Consider the following 12253-nt stretch of genomic DNA (forward strand, 5'->3'; position numbering starts at 1 on the left):
TTCAATTTGATGAGGAACATTATCTCAAAGTAACTCACAACAAAATACTTATTAATTACAGAGTAAATAGTGGAGAAGCCTGATAGTCACCACCTGATCACGTGATCAAAGTTAACCTCACCAATAATGGAAAAAATCAGAATCGTGCACCACTTGATAGGATGCAATGAGAAGAACACAGAATCAATTCTGTGATATTCCTACCGAAGATGTAGAACCTGAATGTAATCATGAGGAAACATCACACACAGATTAAGGGAACTTCTACAAGATGACTGGCCTGTAATCTTCAAAAATGTTATGGTCTTGAAAATCAAGGAAAGACTGGGGGATTCGACTCCAAACTGAAAGAGGATAAAGAGACATGGCAACTAACAGCAACATGAGATAAGAGACTGGATCCTTTTGCTATAAAAGATATACCAACGGGCACAACTGGAATAACTGAATGCAGTCTTGGGATTAGATGACAGCAATGCATCTGGAATGATTTTCTTGGTTTTGACGTTTATGTTATGGTTATGAAGGAGATTGTTGGAAATACACATTAAAGCACCTAAGGGTAATGGGCATTATGTTGGCAATTTACTCTCAACTAATGGGGGGAGAGATATAAACCTCTGATTGACTGGAAGTTTATTGCAATACAAGCCTACCTCAGGAAACAAGAAAAATTTCAAATAAACAATCTAACCTTACACCTAAAGGAACTAGAGAAAGAAGAACAAACAAAACCCGAAGTTAGCAGAAGGAAAGAAATCATAAAGATCAGAGCAGAAATAAATGAAATAGAAACAAAGAAAACAATAGCAAAGGTCAATAAAACTAAAAGCTGGTTCTTTGAGAAGATAAACAAAATTGATAAACCATTAGCCAGACTCATCAAGAAAGAGAGGGAGAGGACTCAAATCAATAAAAGTAGAAATGAAAAAGGAGAAGTTACAACAGACACTGCAGAAATACAAAGCATCCTAAGAGACTACTACAAGCAACTCTATTCCAATAAAATGTTCTTCGAGGCTGCCCATTTTATTGGCATAGAGTTGCTGGTAGTAGTCTCTTACAATCCTTTGTATTTCTGTGGTGTCAGTTGTAATTACTCCTTTTTCATTTCTGATTTTATTGATTTGTGAAAATTAAGGAAACAATCCCATTTACCATTGCAAAAAAAACAATAAAATACCTAGGAATAAACTTACCTAAGGAGGCAAAAGTCCTGTACTCAGAAAACTATAAAACACTGATAAAAGAAATCAAAGATGACATAAACAGACGGAGAAATATACCATGTTCTTGGATTGGAAGAATCAATATAGTGAAAATGAGTATACTACCCAAAGCCATCTACAGATGTAATGCAATCCCTATCAAATTACCAATGGCATTCTTCACAGAATTAGAACAAAAAATGTTACAATTTGTTTGGAAACACAAAAGACCCCAAATAGCCAAAGAAGGCTTGAGGGAAGAAAATGGAGCTGGAGGAATCAGACTCCTGGACTTCAGACTATACTACACAAACCTACAATAATCAAGACAGTATGGTACTGGCACAAAAATAGAAATATAGATCAATGGAACAGGATAGAAAGCCCAAAGATAAACCCACGCACATACACTCACCTAACTGATGACAAAGGAGGCAAGACATACAATGGAGAAAAGACAGCCTCTTCAATAAGTGGTGCTGGCTGCTGGTGTGAATGTAAATTGATACAGCCACTATGGAGAACAGTATGGAGGTTCCTTAAAAAACTGAAAATAGAATTACCATATGACCCAGCAATCCCACTGCTGGGCATATATCCTAAGAAAACCATAATTCAAAAAGACACTTGCACCCCAATGTTCGTTGCAGCACTATTTACAATAGCATGGAAGCAACCTAAAGGTCCATCAACAGAGGAATGGATAAAGAAGATGTGTCACATATATTCAATGGAATATTACTCAGCCATAAAAAAGAACAAAATTGGGTCATTTGCAGAGGCCTGGATAGACCTAGAGACTGTCATACAGAGTGAAGTATGTCAGAAAGAGAAAAACAAATACCATATGCTAACACATATATATGGAATCTAAAAAAAAAAAAATTTCTGAAGAATCTAGGGCAGGACAGGAATAAAGACGCAGACGTAGAGAATGGACTTGAGCACGTGGTGGCGAATGGGTAAGCTGGGACAAAGTGAGAGAGTGGCATGGACATATATACACTACCAAACGTAAAAGAGGTAGCTAGTGGGAAGCAGCCACATAGCACAGGGAGATCAGCTCGGTGCTTTGTGTCCACCTAGAGGGGTGGGATAGGGAGGCTGGGAAAGAGACACAAGAGGGAGGAGATATGGGGATGTATGTCTATGTATAGCTGATTCACTTTGTTATACAGCAGAAACTAACACACCATTGTAAAGCAATTATACTCCAATAAAGATGTTCAGGAAAAAAAAAGTGATGCTGGGAAAACTGGGCAGCTACATGTAAAAGAAGGACATTAGAACACTCCCTAACACCATACACAAAAATAAACTCAAAATGGATTCGAGACCTAAATGTAAGACCAGAAACTATAAAACTCTTAGAGGAAAATATAGGAAGAACACTCTTTGACATAAATCATGGTAAGATCTTTTTTGATCCACCTCCTAGAGTAATGGAAATAAAAACAAAAATAAACAAATGGGACCTAATGAAACTTCAAAGCTTTTGCAAAGCAAAGGAAACTACAAACAAGACGAAAAGACAGCCCTCAGAATGGGAATAAAGACGCAGACCTACTAGAGAATGGACTTGAGGACAGTGGGAGGGGGAAGGGTAAGCTGGGACAAAGTGAGAGAGTGGTATGAACATATAAACACTACCAAATGTAAAACCGATAGCTAGTGGGAAGTAGCCGCATAGCACAGGGAGATCAGCTCGGTGCTTTGTGACCACCTAGAGGGGTGGGATAGGGAGGGTGGGAGGGAGGGAGATGCAAGAGGGAAGAGATATGGGGATATATGTGTATGTATAGCTGATTTATTTTGTTACAAAGCAGAAACTAACACACCATTGTAAAGCAATTATACTCCCATAAAGATGTTAAAAAAAAATTGACTCAGAAAGAAGTATGATATCTGAATATATCTATATTCAGAGATTAAATAAGTAATTTTAAAACTTCCTATAAAGAAAAACCTGACTCAGATAGCTTCATTGGTGAATTCTACCAACACTTAAGGAAGAGTTAATACAAATACTTCACAAGTCTTCCAAAATATAGAAGAGGAGGGAATACTTCTGAACTCATTCGATGTTGCCAGTATTACCGTGATACCAAAACCAGGCCAAGACATCACAAGAAAAGAAAACTACAGACCAATACCTGTTATGAATATAGATGCAAAAATCCTTAATAAAAAAAAGCTTGAAAACTGAATCCAGCAACATATAAGAAGTATTACACACCATGACCAAGTGGATTTATCTTAGCAATGCAAAGTTAGCTTAACATACAAAAGTCAATCAAGGTAGTATACTGTAATACTAGAATAAAGGACAAGAACCACATGATCACCTTTATTGGTGGAGCAAATACATTTGACAAAATCCAAGACACATTCATGATAAAAACTCTCAGAAAACTAAGAATAGAAAGAAACTTCCTCAACCTAATAAAGGGCATCTATGAAATACCTCTAGCTAACATCACATTTACTGGTGAAAGACTAGAATACTTTCCCTAAGATCAGGAAAAAGACAAGGATGTTCGCTTTCATCACTTCTATTCAACATTTTACTGGCGGTTCTATCCAATTAGACAATTGGATTGAATTGCAATTCTATCCAATTGTTTTTCTTGCAATTAGGCAAGAAAAACAAATAAAAGTCATCCAGATTGAAAATGAAGAAGTAAAACTATATCAGCTTGCAAATGACATCATCCTGTATATAGAAAATTCTAAGAAAGCCATTAAAAATAAACAAAAAAATCCCTCTTAGAACCATTAGATGAGTTCAGCAAGGTCTTTTTGACAAGTGGTGCTGAAACAATTAGGTAGCCACATGCAAAAGAATAAAATTGTATCCTTACCTCACATCATATACAAAAATTAACTAAAGTGGGTCAAAGACCTAAATGTAAGAGCTAAAACTCTTAGAAGAAAACATAGGGGTAAAACTTCATGACCTTGGATTTGGCAAAAAATTCTTAGATATAACACTAAAAGTACAAGCAACTAAGTTAAAGATAGATAAATTGGACATCAACAAAATGAAACTTTTGTGTTTCAAGGGACATCACCAAGAAAGTGAAAAGACAGCCGACAGAATGGTAGAAAATATTTGTAAATCAGATAACTGATAAGGGACTTGTACTCAAAATATATAAAGAACTCTTACAATTCAATGATAAAAAGACATTTAAAAATGGACAAAGGATTTGAATAGACATTTCTTCAAGGAATATATACAAATATCTGATAAGCACACAAAAAGATGCTGGGCATCATTAGTCATCAGGGAAATGCAAATCAATACCACAATGAGATACTACTTCCCACATACTAGGATGGCTAGAATCAAAGTGTCCAATAATAACAAGTTTTGATGAGGAATGGAAAAGTCAGAACCCTCATACCCTACTTGTGGGAATGTAAAATGGTACAGCTGCTTTGAAATACAGTCTGGCAGTTCCTCAAATGATTAAACATAGAGATGCCATATGACCAGCAATTTTACTTCTAAGTATATACCCAAGAAAATGAAAATATATGTTCACACAGAAACTTGTATATGAGTGTTTATAGCAGCATTTTTCAGAATAGTCAAAAGATGGAAACAACCCAAATGTCTGTCAACTGATGAATGGATGAACAAAATGCGGTATCCCCATACAATGGAATATTATTTGGCCACCAAAAGGACTGAAGTACTGATACACACTAGATCATAAATGAACCTTGAAAATATTATGCTAAGTGAAAGAAGTCAGTCATAGAACACTGTATATTATTTGGTTACATTCATATGAATGGACGATTTATGTTTTGATAAATGTTGCCTAATTTCCATCCATATTGTTAGTGGTAAAAAACTCAACCACAGACCTATTTCCCTCTCTCCTGCAAAATCTGGATAAAACATTTAAATTTTTGCCAGTCTGGTGAACAAAAGATGGAATTCACATTGTTTCCATTGCACGTTTTTACTCTTTAGTGAGGTAGAATTTATTTCCCTGTGTCTATTTTCTTAGTTGTAAAAGAGCTATTCTTGTTGTTCATCCACTGTGCTGTTAGAATTCTTTGGCCAAATGTTTTTAGCTACAAGTAACAAAAACCCTCCTGAGCCCCAGACTAAAGATGGAAAAGAATTTATAGAAAGGATTCCACTTGGCTTATGGGCCCTGAAGGCAGGTCTCCCAGATCTTGAACAAGTGTCTCCATCTGTATCTGACATCCACCTTCTTTCCCCTGAGAAAAAAAAAAAAAAAAGAAGACTACTTGCCTGGCATCATGTATGTTTTCTTCTCTTACTCAAAGATCATTCATAATAGTTCTTCAATCTAGGAAGAAATCTGTCCAGGCCAGCATAGTTAGGTGCATTCCGAGCATTATTCTTCTTTATGGCAGCCTCTTCACCTAACATGGCTTTATTTCTCCTATCCCCATCCTCTCCTCTTAATGAGATACAAATATGAAACAGAAAGTAAAAAGAATTATAAAAGCTGGAGGTAATTTTAAAGATCATGTAGGCAGATACAAATATAAAATAGGAGATGAATAGAATTATAAAACTGTAGAGCTGGATGGAATTTAAAGATCAGCAAGCCCACTCCCCAAATTTCCATGATAAAGAAACTCAGGCTTAAGAGGCTAAATAATTGCCTCAAGCTTTAATTCCAAGTAAGTGAGCAGATCCAAGCCCTCAATTCCTCTGCTTTCTAAGTCCTGCTCTCTTTTCCAAATGTCCTAGGACTTCTGATTATATGTATATCAATCTATTCAGATTTCTTATTTAACAGGTGGTATTCAATAAAACTGGCACAAACTATCTGACTATATGTAACTCCTCATTACATAGAACTGTATGCTTAATCTCATTTTCTCTTTATATCAACGAATATATACCTGTATCACTACAAAAATTAGAGCTTATTTATCAGCCTAAGATCTAAAAAAGAAATTATCTCTGGAAGACTGTGAGTTTTTATGTTTCTTAATCTAATTTCACAATTACAATCATTCAATGATTTTTACAGCTGGAATTAAAATTCACCATACAATTATTTAATTGAAATCATGTAATAAAATTCCTTGTGTGACTTATCACACATAAATCAATTGTCCCAATTATTCAGTTTTACTTCGTCTCACAATTTTTTGCATGTACTTGTTAATGGTTGTGCTAGCCATCTGGAATGCCTAGAACACTGCTGCAGGGGATGACACGGACAGCAACTGTAGCTTGGTGGTATAAACCACACCTAGTGATTTGAGTTCTTAAATTTCAGCAGTTAAATCTCACATCAACAAAGATGATTTTCTTCTGAAAAAATTTTCATACTCTAATAATATTTAGTTTTGTGACATGGATAGTTAAATAGAACAGCACGTTAACTTCACAGTTGTAATTAATGTATCTTCAATTTGGGGTAAACCACTCTCACCGTTTTGATTAAAGCAATATACGGATATTTCACAATGTATTTATTAAAATAATATCACACGTTCTCACGGATTTAGATTTAAATTGCTTATTTGGATGAAAAGGTGAGCACTTTAGATATCCACAGGCCATCTTTTTTGCCAGTAAATTTTGCGGTTGTCATAGAAAAATTATCAAAATTGTCCCATATGTCATAAAATTTAACAAAAATCTACACTGAACACTCTTACTGTTATGTATAAATTACCTTTGCATAGTGTATTCCAGCAGGCAACTAACCACCTGAGGCTTATGAAGACCTTTATTTATATTTTGTATTACTTATATTTTCTATCACCCAAATAAGAAGTTGTGTTTTCATAAAATACCATTTGCTTATAATTTACTAGGCTTCACTGCAGCCTCTATGCACTTTGAGTGTTTGAATGCAGGTTTGAGCCTCAAATATAAACTTGGGATACAAGTAGGCATTTTTAAAAATTGCCGCTGGGAAATTAGACTTCTCCTAGATTCTTTCACAAAAATCGTAGGTCTTGCTGGGCTTCTCTGAGAGTGTGTTGATTTTCCAGCTATCCAAAACTGGACTTGTTCCCAATACGTTCCTAGGTCTTTACCTGATGGTCTTGAGATACCTAGCTTTGGTTTAGTTGCCCATGAACTAGGGTCGAAACGCAGCAGGGAGTTGATAACCCCGGTAGTTCAGTCTAACGCTCTGCCATTATGGAATTTCTCTGACCTGCTTCGTGACAGTAGTCCAACCCTTCATGTAATCTCCTTTAATGTGTATGTTTTTAACAGATGGATCACTAAGCTTTTGATCTCTGAGGGCTAAATTGAGGCATGTAGAATCAAGATTATTTACTGTTATAGTGTAACTGATATCTTTAATGGACTGGCTAAGTGATATTATGCCTCAGCTTATGAGATCTATACTAAATTAGTGAAGATATTCATATATCATACATTTATACAAGACGTATATTCTGTCTTTCAAAGCACTACAAAGAAATGTAAAACATAAATTTGATGATATTAGTTGTCTTTCTCTTCATTGAGCATAAATGTGTAAGCCTATAATTGAAAAGGATTTTATTACAACAGTTCCACAAAGTCACATTACAGAAAAATATTTAAATGCCTGTTTTAAAAGTCCAAAAACAGGACCCAGTCAGATGCCTTTACCATTTGTGGTATTTTGAGGACCATGCTGATAGAAAATGAAGTAGTAGGGATAAAATAGACTTTGCCAAGAGAGGAACTGAAATTTACACTTCCAAAATACATTTTTTATGAACCAGAATACAATATTTTTGCCTTTGACTATGAAAAAATTTTATTTCTAACTTTGTTTGCTTCATTGCCATGCCTTTTGCATTGGAGATTTAAATTTAACCATAGGTTTTTTTCCCCCACACAAATAGACACTTTAGGGCAAAGAATACACAGTGCTATAATCAGAAGATGAAATAAGTAGTGCACACTCTCTGATATAATGTCAGGCATGGTATTTTTATTCATAAAATAAATTCCTAGAGATTTGCTGGTTTGGAAACTTACTTCAAATGGTTGTAAAATGTCTGGAAGACAGAGTGCTATTCAGGTGTTTGTGTGAATGTTTCAGGCCTTGCCACACTTTAAGGAAGAGGAAGTTTTTGGAAAAGGGTGCTCTCCTTGTGTAGGTAAAAACGACTAATATACATTATGACTCACTCATTAGCAAATTGTTAGCAATTTATTCACAGAAATTTCCAGGCAAAGAATCTTGTAGAATTGCCCAGGAGACTCCTAGAGGAAGTAATAAGTATTATTTCCATGTCTACTTACAAGATGGACTCAGTGAACTCAGGCCAAGAAGAGTATCTGTCTCTTGTAGTAACCATTCCAATGAAACAATTTACTGTTATGATCTCTTTTCCACTGTCTAATTAATGGCCTGTAGCAACAAGGGAAAGAAATATATATAATATAGAAACTTTGATTTTTCTATACACATTTGTATATTAAAATGATTCAAATTCTTAAGGTAGTGCAAAGTCCTAAAACTGTAATCAGTTATTGTCAATTTCAATCACCCAGAACACCTGTTGTTTATCTATTTATATATCACTCTCTGTGCTAGGCATCCTTCTAAGTGCTTTACAAATACTTATCTACTTAATCCTTAGAAGAACTCTGTAAGGTAAATTCTGGCTTTATTCCCATTTTAAAGATAGAGAAACTGAGGCACACCAAGGTAAAGTAACTTTCTCAAAATACCCAGCTATTAAGGGCAGAGCCCGATACTATTCAGGCCGGTGGACTTCAGAGTCTGTGCTCTGAACCCCTTCCAGGTGGCCTCTCAGGTTTTCTACCTTTCCTCTTCTGCTCCTCCCTGCATCTGAGAACATCAGATTCATTTATGAACAAGTGAGAATGTCTTTGTCAGAGAATGAAAGAAAATAGGGGAGGGGGGAGGGCACAAGACTGAAAGTCTAATAGAGCAAGGCATGCATGCAAGGACTCTTCTCATTGTTGAATACTGAAAATGAAATCCCACTTGGGACACTTTCAATCACAGCCTCATGCTAATGTTTACTAGAGGTAATAAATATGAGATATAACTTCACACCTAGAAGTGAAGAAATCAGCATACCTACAAAGATGGGTGTGGTTCATAGGATGGAGCTATTCTCAAATATAGGACAAAGTGCTTGGGTTATATCACAGAAATGTGGGAAAGGTTCAGACTCTTTCACCAGGATGCACATTGCCATAAACTAGAGACCAGAGATAAGCATAAAATAGATTAAATGCAGTAACCATAAAATTAAGATAACAATACCAACCTACATCTCAGAGATATTGTCATAGTAATTAATAAAATGACTATAAGCAAGGGAAAGAAGTTCTAAATTGAAAAATAGATGTCTCCTGATAATAAAAAACAAAATTAATGCCTTCCCATTTAAGGAGGAGCCACAGCAAAACAAAATTGTTTTTAATATACAGCTGTCAATTTACTGGCTGTTTTTTCTCTATATGCATTTCAAATGATATGAAGAATATTCATAAATGGACTAAAGTTACACTAATACAGCCATAAATTCATGAACTGGGAAGATTAAGGTTTTGTGATTATAGCAAATGAATCTTTGAGCCTTAATCCCAAAGAAGGAATTCCTGGTAAAACTTATGACAGTTACTGGCCTAAATGAGTCCTAGAGACCTGAAAAAGTCTGTGCATCTCCAGAAATATTTACTGCAAAGAGAGGCATAGGAATGAGGGTCTGAAGTCCACTAAGTGTCCTCTACGACCTACTACGATAGGTTTAAAACCCTGCATCCTTGTCAGATAGAACCCACAATTTACTACTTTGGTGATCCATTAAACCTTAGAGTCACACATGGCATTCAGATGCTTGTATAAAACAAACTGATTAGCAACATGACAATAGGGAAAGTGTCCTTTGCAACTGATTTTATAGAAGCTCTTCCTTGAGAGACAGGCCTGTCTGATTTTTTAGTTAAATTCTAAAGTCAGTTGGTGGGACTTCCCTGGTGATCCAGTGGTTAAGACTCCGCACTCCCAATGCAGGGGTCACGGGTTTGATCCCTGGTCAGGGAACTGGATCCTGCATGCCGCAACTAAGAGCCTGCATGCCGCAACTAAGACCCGGTTCAGCCAAATAAATAAATAAATAATAAAGCCAGTTGGGACAAGAACATTTAGTCTAACAGTTATTAATCCTTCATGGGTGAGAATTCTTTCTAAATTCTAAAATCTAGCACAGCTGATTTTGTAAATAAATAAATAATTTAATTTGCAAGTTTCATATAAATAATTATATGAACTAAAGTCGATGCTGGGGCTTCCCTGGTGGCGCAGTGGTTGCGCGTCTCCCACAAAAAAAAAAAAAAAAAAAAAAAAAGTCGATGCTGGCAAAAGAAGACCCACTCTTTACATATTCTGGGGTTTTCTTTTTGAGAATGACATCTTTTACCTTTTTCTTACCTTTTACTTTTGGCTTAAACAAAGGAGAAAGGATTTTCTACGGTGCAGCTCAGATTTCTTCCAATTAAACTTAACAAGAGATCTTTTTTGTTTGTTTGTTTGTTTTTTGGTGGTACGCGGGCCTCTCACTGCTGTGGCCCCTCCTGTTGTGGAGCACAGACTCCGGGTGCACAGGCTCAGCAGCCATGGCTCATTGGCCCAGCCGCTCCGCGGCATGTGGGATCCTCCCGGACCGGGGCACGAACCCGTGTCCCCTGCATCGGCAGGCGGACTCTCAACCACTGCGCCACCAGGGAAGCCCAACAAGAGATCTTAAAATCAGAAAGTTAGGTAGCAGTCTTAACAAATTTAATTATTCAATTCAATTATTTATTAATCATTTATTATGTATATGATACACAGATGCTATGGAGGATATGGTGAAGACAGAATACTTTGTGAGATTTCCAATTTAATGAGAGATAAAATCAAATCAAAAGTTAAGTAATAGAATAATATGTGTAGATTAAAATACCACTGGACCATACTAAGAGATTCCAACTGCAAGTGATTCATCTGTGCATTAAAATCTGCGAATCTCTTTTCTGAGAAACTGAGATATCATGATACTTTCAGACTATGTCAGATCATTGATGTGGTTTGCTGAGAGTTAAAACACTTTCCCAAAATGAGTATGGATTTGTTGCCATTAATAAGGTTCCCCCCCTGCCCCACAGTGGTAAAATTTTTCCCAAGATAGAATTTCTAATAGGCTTGATGGGAACACAAGCCAGAGTAGAATTCACTATTATCCATAAATAATCTTCATGCCAGCAGTATCTGATTCAGTGTCAGATAAAGGGTTCAACAAGAATTTAGTGAAGAAAGATAACTGTATGAATGTGAGATGGTGAAGGCATCTTGATAGATATGTACCATAAAGACTGATTTGGCTGAAAGGAAAAAGAGAGGCCACAGCAGCTGGGAAAGAGTGTGGGCAAAGCCTTGAAGATGGAACTGTCCAAGGGATATAGGTGGAAGTGTGCCACGGGACAGGGGATGGAAGCAGGGAGGGATTAAGAATTAGAATTCACCAGGGACATAGAGAATAGACTGCTGGTTGCCAAGGCGAAGGAGGGTGGGAGAGGGCTGGATTAGGAGTTTGGAATTAGCAGATGTAAACTGGTATACATAGAATGGGTAAACAACAAGGTCCTACTATATAGCACAGCGAAATATATTCAATATCCTGTGATAAAACATAATGGAAAAAGAATGTATATACATGTATAACTGAGTCACTTTGCTGTACAGAAGTAATTAACACGACATTGTAATTCAACTATACTATACACGAAGCTAGACTAAATCTCTGATTTGTCAGTACATTAGGAATAAGTAGGGTGCCTGTTAAAATAATAGATTTCTAGGCCCTACCTCATAAGTGATATCTGCTGGGAATAGGGCCTGGGATCTTCAGTTTTATGAATTCTTTCCTGATTCTGTTGCTCTGGAATATTTGGGAATTCTTGGAATTTAATGAACTCTTCCAGCTTTAATATTTAAATATTCTGTGTTTAGGGAGCCAAAAACAGAATTCTGGAACTGCTCATTTGATACAATTTTGATGAGACTGAAAAA

At 36.2% G+C, this 12253-nt stretch overlaps 1 long non-coding RNA gene across 1 annotated transcript in view; it reads right to left on the bottom strand.

Annotated features, from left to right (window-relative positions):
• Nucleotides 1–5502: 5502 nt before the first annotated feature.
• Nucleotides 5503–12253, bottom strand: part of LOC114486551 (uncharacterized) — a 187247-nt gene continuing 180496 nt past the window's right edge. The window contains exons 5-6 of the long non-coding RNA XR_003680472.2: nt 8467–8575; nt 5503–5653 (exon numbers count right to left, since the gene is read on the bottom strand). This is a non-coding gene — a long non-coding RNA (uncharacterized lncRNA). The remainder of the gene's footprint in view (nt 5654–8466; nt 8576–12253) is intronic.

Source organism: Physeter macrocephalus, chromosome 7, assembly GCF_002837175.3.
Source record: "Physeter macrocephalus isolate SW-GA chromosome 7, ASM283717v5, whole genome shotgun sequence".
NCBI classification, from domain to species: domain Eukaryota; kingdom Metazoa; phylum Chordata; class Mammalia; order Artiodactyla; family Physeteridae; genus Physeter; species Physeter macrocephalus.